Below are 8,469 nucleotides of genomic sequence, written 5' to 3' on the forward strand. Positions count from 1 at the left end.
CTAAGTTAAAAAAAAAAAAAAAAAACATTCTGCACCAACTTTCCTAGGTTCTGGCCACACCTACGTCTGGTATTTCCACCCCTCTTAAATAAATCATAAGACTTACATTATAATTAATTAATTATCCGGATGGTTTATCTTCATAAATCTTCAGAGAAAGATTATAATCTTTTGATGCAATGAAGTGATGCCTTTCATTGCTCCAAATAGTGTCTCCTCGGGGCTTTAACCAAGACAAGGAAGGGGATAGTCCCACAGCCTGCAATGGGTATGCCCCCTAAATGATCTGTCCTCTAGGAATGTTGACAGATGGCTGTCAGGACCACCGGTCAACACTTCCTGGTAAGGAAACCAATGTGCAAAAAAAATCCTCTCAAAGTCCAGCCCCTTAGCTTAGATTCATCCAATCCCCTGTTGCTGGGAATGATTGGACCCAGCCCTGTTGTCCAATAGGGAAAAGGCCCTTATAATCAGACAGGAAAGAATAGATAGATATTAAAAGGAGCAAATCCCATAGGCGCCATCGTTATGTACCTCCCAGTGGCTCAGGGTCAAGTTTGCCTTGACAAAACAGAGTGAAGTCCTTGATCTGAACTTCTTCTAGACTTTCCTTCTACTAAGGAACATGACAATAGGTCATACATGTTTAGGAGGAGAGGGAATTCCAATAAAGAACAATTTTAGGAAATAAATGATCATTTACAGGGGAGAAGATATCTCAGAAGGTAAACCCTTCAAAAGCCACTCTGAGGAAGGTTTATCTACATTCTATAGTTTACAGTGTATTGGATCAGTGTGTAATCTTTAAATATTACATAGCATATATTGTTTTCAAGTTGCTTATATATTAAGTAAACCTAATAACAACAATAATAATAGGTATCTATGCTATCTGAAAAAAATCCCTTAGGAGCAATTAAGATTACAAAATAATTGGAAGCTATCAGATGATAACACCCACAATACGTCATCGAACTTTCAGCCTAGGTTTATTGAGACCTTAGGAAAATATGCAGGAAATATCTTGGGAATTTAGTTCCCAACTTAAAGAGAGTCCACATCCCTAAAGAAACTTTAAATAACCATGTTGACCAGATGCTCCTCCATGATATTATTTCAGATAGGAAATGTCATTTTAGACATAAGGCATCATAATAATGCTATTATTAAAAGATTCCACAGGGGTTTAACTTTCTGTAATAATTAGTTACTTGTAAATCCTTAAATCTCCTCTTTCCTTTTCTTCTTTGCTACAGGCTTCTAAAATCAGGGATGACACTTTCTCCTCAATCAAATATTAGCTCAGTTGACATTGGAGAGCAATCAGACAAGAGAATCTTCTCGTTATTAATAATTCAGTTATTTAGAAGTGACATGTCCCTAGATGCAAGTCCAGTGCACCATCTGGCAGCATAGCAGGGCCATTCATCTGAAGGTAAGGAAACTCAGCCTCTGGCTTTGAGGACAGTGCTATTAACTCCACTCTAGCTATGGGCCCACAGCTCTGCTTGGATTCCAAGTCCTGGGAAAGTGACTATGCAGCCGCAACATCCTAAGACCAAGTACACTTCCTTCTAATCCCACTTCACTGCCACTCACCTGGTTGCTCAGGCATATTCTCCTTGCTGTGGCCAAAGGATCTTTCTGATAATGCAAATCTGATTCAGTGTCTCCCCAGCTTAAATAATTCAACAGCCTCCTACTGCCCCTTCTCCATAGTGTTTGTAAGGCCCTTCCTTCTGTAGGAGCCCCTGCCTGTCTCCATCTCTTCGGCCACTCCTCACTGCCTCACTGCAGGGTGTTTGCACATTGAAGTGCTCTGCAGGCATTGTCCCTCCCTGGCCTTTGCCCTGTGCCTAGAGTACATGCCCTGTCCTTCTCTTAGCTTGCTTCTATGTCCCCCCTTTTTTATTATGTTATATCATACAGAAATTGCATAGGGAATCTGAAGCATAATAATTTAGCAAACACCCCAGAATCCCTTTCCATGCCTTTGTAGAAACACAACCTCTTCCCCACCCACTTTCTGTGCTTTGCTTTGTATAACCTTATCATGTATAGATGCATTCCTAAGCAACAGCTTATTCCTGCTTTTTAAAAAAATGTTGTCTGTCTTGCTTTCCCCTTCCAAAATGATATTCACCCAGTTATTAAGTATATCTTATTTTCATTGCTGATACTATTCTATCATACAACTATGCCACTATTTATCAATATGGGTTATATGGGAGGTAGCTATTACAAATACTATTTGGACCATCCTTGTACATGTAGACTTATGTCTATATTTATGTGTGCACAAGGGTCTTTAACCCATGGAATGCAAAACTTTAGTGTTTCCATATAATTCCAAATGATTTTCCTAAGTAGTGGTACTAGTTGGTACTTTCATAGGCAGTGTATGTGATTTTCCTAATTCTTTCGCTGCAGCTGCAGAGCCCTAGTGGTCTACCCAAACCCTGAAAGACTGGCTCATCTGGATTCCATTAGCATCTGTACCTCCTCCATCAGAGCACTGAGCATATCTTGTTGCATGCACATGGCAGGTGTGAAAAGACACTGCTCAGATGCACAGTTGCTGTCCTGCTAGGCATAATGCTTTAGTAAAGCCAAGGCCATATGTCCCTTGGGCTGCTCCCAGTCAGGGGCTAAACATAGTGGAGGTGTGAAACCAGGTTCATTGCTTTTACACATGAGATTGCTCTGTTGAAAGATGTGGCAACCAAAGTATATAGAGAAACTCACAGCTCCACAATAGGAAAGCAGAAAATGGGCCCAAAAAATCTGAACAGACATGTCACAAGTAAGTCAGCTATGCACGGCAGATAAGTACTTGAAAAGATATTTAACATCATTAGTTTTAAGAAAATGCAAACTAAAACTATAATGAGATACCATTACATGCCTGTTAGAATGGTTGATGCTAAAAATGCTCAAAAGACCAAGTTTTAGGGAGATGGAGCAAGTGGACCACTCATGCACACTGCTGGTGAGACAGTTGAACGATGCAGTCATTTTGGTGATATACCCATATAGATTGTATGACTCAACCATTCCGCTCTTACATAGTGACGTGGGATAAAAGAAAGCACATGCCCATGGAATGCTCATAGAAGCCTTACTTGTGACAGTCAAAAACTGGAAACATAGGACACAAAATCGGTATTAAACAATCAATACCAGTAATGAACTAACAGAGAAAGAAATCAAGAACACAGCCCCATTCTTAACAGTTTCCAAAAAACATGACATAGTATTATGGTTTATATCTAGATGTCCCCAGAGAGCTTCATATACTTATGGGTGGGGCTTTTCAGAGGGGAATGGATTATGAAAGTTTAGAGCTCGGTTAGGTTGCAGGGTCTGGTCAGAAGAGGTGGGCCCCAAGCCGGGGATTTAGCTCAGTGGTTCTGGCACCTGCCTCAAAAGCACAAGGGCCTGAGTTCGATACCTGGTACCAAAAAAAAAAAAGAAGAAGAAGTGGGCCACTAGGATCATGGCCTGGAAGGGTTAATCTGCCTCCCCAACCCCTCCCTTCTCTCTCGGCTTCCTCTCCACCATGCTGTGAGCAGCTTTCTTCAGCTGACCTCCACCAACCTCTGCATTGGAGCCAGCCAACTGTGGACTGAAACACGAGCCAAAACAAACCTTTAAGTTGTGAGTGTCAGGTATTGTGTCTCAGCAAGGAGGAAAATAACTGAGACAAATATCTAAAGATCAACTTAATCAAGAGATAGAAGATCTGTATAGTGAGAGCATTAAAGAAATAAATTGAAAACACTAGAAGGTGAAAAGACCTTCCGTGTTCATGGGCCAACAGGTATTATTGTTAGAAAGGCCATTTTACCTAAAGCATTCTGCAGATTCAATGCAATCCCCATCAAATTACCAATGACATTGTTCACAGAACTAGTAGTAACAAGTCTAAAATTTGTATGGAAACACAGAAGGCGCAGAGGAGCCAAAGTGATCCTAGGCAAAAAAGAAAGGCTGCGTGCATCACAATATTCAATTTTAAATTGTATTACAGAGCCACAGTAACAAAAGCAACATGGTAGTAGTACAAAAATAGACCAGTGGAGTAGAATAGAGAACATAGAGATAAGCCATACAACTATCTTGAGCCGTCTCCTTCTTGACAAAGGCACCAAAACATGCATTGAAGGAAAAATAGCCTCTTTAACAAATAGTACCGGGAAAACTGAATATTCACTTTTAAAAGATTAAAACTAGATCCTTATCTCTTACCCTGTACAAAAATCAATTCAAAATAGATCAAAGACCTAGGTATAAGACCTAAACCTTTGATACTACTAAAAGTAAGGAGGAGAAACACTTGAAGCCACAGGGATAGGTAAAAATTTCCTGAACAGAACTCTAATAGTACAGGAGATAACAGCAAGAATCAACAACTGTGACTGCATCAAGCAGAGACAGCCACAGAATGGGAGAACATCTTTGCCGCCTGCTCTTCCGACAGGATTAATATTTAGGATATGTAAAGAGGTTTTAAAATTTAACATCAAAATATATAATAGCCCAATCAACAAATGGGCAAATAAATTGAGCAGACACTTCTCAAAAGAAGTACAAATAGCCAACAGGTATACGAAAAAATGTTCAACATTTTTAGCCGTTAGGGGAATGCAAATCAAAACTACGCGGAGATTCCATCTTCCCCAGTCAGAATGAATATTATCAAGAATGGTTATGTAAAAAATAAATGCTGATGAGAATGTAAGGGAAAAGAAATTCTTCTATACTGTTGGTAGGAATACAAATTAGTACAGCCATTATGGGAATCAGCACGATGGTTCCTCAAAAAACTAAAAATAGGTGTACCAGTCGACCCAAGTAGGCTCTTTCTTTTTAAAATATTTTTATTGGTACATTTTAGGTATACAATACAGTTACTTTCATCATCAGGATCTTGCACCTTTACATGACAGGTCTTGGTTCTTATTTTTTCCCCTTTCCCCTAGCCTCCATTCCCCCCTCTACCCTTCCCTATTGGCAAAGATTTTGTTTCCACTTTTTTCTTTTCCCTTTTTACGTTTCTCCTACCTCTCCCATTTCCCCAACACCTTTAGACCTTTTCTTCCTATTACAAAATATCAATTATAGATTTTGACCCTTATTTACACTTGTAGTTTATCACACCAGAGAGACTATATGGTATTTATACTTGTATGTCCTATTATCACTTAAAAGTATGTCCTCAGTATGCATCCACTTAGCTATAAATGTCTCTAGTTTCTCATTCTTTATGGCTGAGTAATACTCCATTTTATAAAGAAACCAGATCTCCTTTATCCAGTCTACAGTTGATGAGCAATCGGGTAGTTGATGAGCAATCGGGTTGTTTCCAAGCTTTAGCTATTACAAACTGTGCCGCTATAAACATGGGTGAGCATATATCACTGTGGTGTGATTCTTTTAATTCTTTTGGGAAGATACCCAGAGGGAATAGCTGGGCCAAATGAGATTTCCAATTCTAATTGTTTAAGGTATCTCCATATTGATTTCCATAGTGGTTGCACCAGTCTGCACTCCCACCAACAATGAAGTGTTCCTTTCTCCCCACACCCCTGCCAGTATTAGTTATTGGTTGATTTCATAATAATAGCCAGTCTTTATGGGGTGAGGTGGAATCTCAGTGTTGTTTTCATCTGCATCTCTTGAATGACCAGTGATGTTGAACATTTTTTCATATACTTCATATATTGCTTTTAGTTCTTTGTCTGAGAAATATCTGTTCATTTCAGATGCCCATTTTTGAATTGGATCTTTATATTTGGGGGGCCTGATTTTTTTGAGTTCTTTATATATTCTAGATAGTAAACTTTTGTCTGAGAAATAGCTGGTAGCCGCGTGTGGTGGTGCACATCTGTAATCCCAGCACTCGGGAGGCTGAGGCAGGAGGATCTGTGAGTTCGTTCAGTGGTGCTATTGCCTGCCTCATAAGCGCAAGGTCCTGAGTTCGGTCCCATTACAAAAAAAAAAAAAAAAAAAAAAAAAAAAAAAAAAAGCTGGTAAAAATTTTTTCCCACATTGTTGTCTTTTAGCTCTGTTGGTGGTTTCTCTTGCAGTGCAGAAGATTTTTAAAAAGATGAGATCCCAATTCTTGATTCTTTGGGTTACTTCCCGTGCTACTGAGGATTTGTTCATAAAGTCTTTTCCTATGCCAATGTCTTCAAGATTTTTACTCCTATTTCTTGATATGTACCCAAAGGAATTCAAGTCGGCATATTATAGAGATAGAACATACCCATGTTTAGTGCAGTACAATTCACAGTAGATAAGATATGAAACCAGCCTAGATGCCCACCAATAGATGAATGAATAAAACACGTCATATATATATATATATGAATCCAGCTCCTGCCAAAGATCACTCCGCACACCAACAGAGCTTCTATGAGAGATTTATTGTAGAGCTGCCATGGCACAGTGGCTATTCCGCAAAGGAGGAAGAAGAAGAGAGAGAGAGAGATCTGGGTGGAAGCAGCTTGGTTATATAGTGGGTGGCTTGTGTAAGCGGGTCAGGAAATTGCATCAGCTGCGTGGGCAGCCACTCAGGGTCCATTATTTGTGATCCATTCCTTATATGGACAAGCCTTGCTCTCGTGTTGGTTTCACTTACAGATGATGACGTGTGATGTAGGAAATGGAAACTGAAGGTATAAAATGGCGGTCGCTAACCAAAGTGGTGACAATCAATCAATCAATCTAGACAGATAGATAGATAGATAAATAGATAGATAGATATTGTAGCATATATATATATACACACACACACACACACACACACACACACACACACATATGCTACAAACAAGAATGAAATCATGTACTTAGCAGGAAAATGGATAGAACTGGAAATCGTCATGCTAAGTGAAACAAGCCAGACTCAGACAAATGTCTCATATTCTCCCTGATATGTGTATAATTGTTAATCATGATATGTCAGCTTTAATGGATTAATAAACCCTCATGGATTAGTAAATCACAGTTCTGGGTGTCTCTGTGGATGTAGGCCAGCATACTGCAGGTGGAACACCCACCCTGGATATAATGGCACCATCCAATACGATTGCAGCCTGGACAGAATAAAAAAGGGAAGAAGGAAGTAGCCCTGCTTTGAAAGGCTCCAGTCTTCCAAAACGTCTGTCGTTTGCTTTCATTGCCTTTGAACATCACTCTCCAGATCTCCATCCCTCCTCTGATCCTGTCAGCCCTTTGCATAATCGTATATATTTTTCTATTGATTCTGTTCCTCCGGAGAACCCTTAACCAATACAGCATAGAACCAAAAAAAAAGCTGGGGAACATGAAAGTAGAAAATGGAAAGAAGATTATTATTAAATAGGAAGAAGGGAAGAGTGGCAAAAGGGCTATAAAGGAGAGAAATAAGGAGATGGATGTGATCAAAATATACAAATTGAAACCAAATATTTTATAAATTTAATAGACACTAATAAAAAAGAAAAGAGAAACTAGAAACAAATTCAAATTCTATCAACAGTAAATGAATAAACAAATTATAATATACCTATACAAGCAATACTGCTCAGCAATAAAAACGAATGCACTATTGGTATATTCACCACCGTGGATGACACTCAATTGTGTTGAGTGAAAGAAACCAGACAAAAAGGGTATATACTGAGTAGTTTTATTTACATAAAGTTGGCAGCTGAGGCAGGAAGATCGCAAGTTCAAGCCAAGCATGAGCAACTTAGTGACTTGCAAGATGCTATCTCAAAATAAAAAATAAAAGGGGGCTGGGGACATACTTTAATGTGACGACCCTGGGTTCAATCCCCACTACTGTAAAAACAAAAACAACTTCTCAAAAAAAAAAACAAACAAACTTACAATGACATAAAATAAATCACGGTTGCTTTGTGTGGGAGTGAAGCAGAGATTGCATGGGGCAATGAGAAACTTTTGGGACTTGATAGATATATTTATTATCTTGATTAGGGCAGTGGTTTCATGGATGCATACATATGTTGAAACTTATCAAATTGCATTCTTTAAATATGCAGTTTATTATATTTTAATTACCTCAAAACTATAAAAATATAACTCATTCACTAATAAGTATTATTCCCTGAGGACAATTTTACAGAATGAGAACTTTATCCTCATTCGCTCCTATTTTCTCTTCCTCAAATTCTTGAATAAAGGCGTAGATTACACTCATACGTGAAATTCAGTTCAATTCAGCCAAAGCAAAAAGAAAGTGCATACTCTAACGATGATGCAAGCATGTGTCAGAAAAAGTCCATGCCCTCTAGCAGTTATGGCCTGGGTAGCAAGAGAAGACATCAATATGTTTAAAGTGAAATGCCTAACAAGACTTATGCACCAATTCTAAAAACAGAAAATACACGGGGAATGATTAACTGCCTAATGAGTGCACAGGCAAAATTTTCTTGAAACCTCCTGAGTTCTGTTTTGTTT

General features: G+C 38.8%; 1 long non-coding RNA gene across 1 annotated transcript in view; it reads left to right on the plus strand.

Moving 5' to 3' along the window:
* The window catches only part of LOC104851475, a 9,013-nt gene extending 5,649 nt beyond the window's left edge, over positions 1-3,364 (plus strand). Inside the window, exons 4-5 of the long non-coding RNA XR_777230.1 lie at positions 1,257-1,435; positions 2,431-3,364. This is a non-coding gene — a long non-coding RNA (uncharacterized LOC104851475). The remainder of the gene's footprint in view (positions 1-1,256; positions 1,436-2,430) is intronic.
* Positions 3,365-8,469: the final 5,105 nt, after the last annotated feature.

The sequence above is a fragment of the Fukomys damarensis genome, unplaced genomic scaffold, assembly GCF_012274545.1.
Source record: "Fukomys damarensis isolate Sample0158 unplaced genomic scaffold, DMR_v1.0_HiC HiC_scaffold_24, whole genome shotgun sequence".
In the NCBI taxonomy this organism is placed as follows: domain Eukaryota; kingdom Metazoa; phylum Chordata; class Mammalia; order Rodentia; family Bathyergidae; genus Fukomys; species Fukomys damarensis.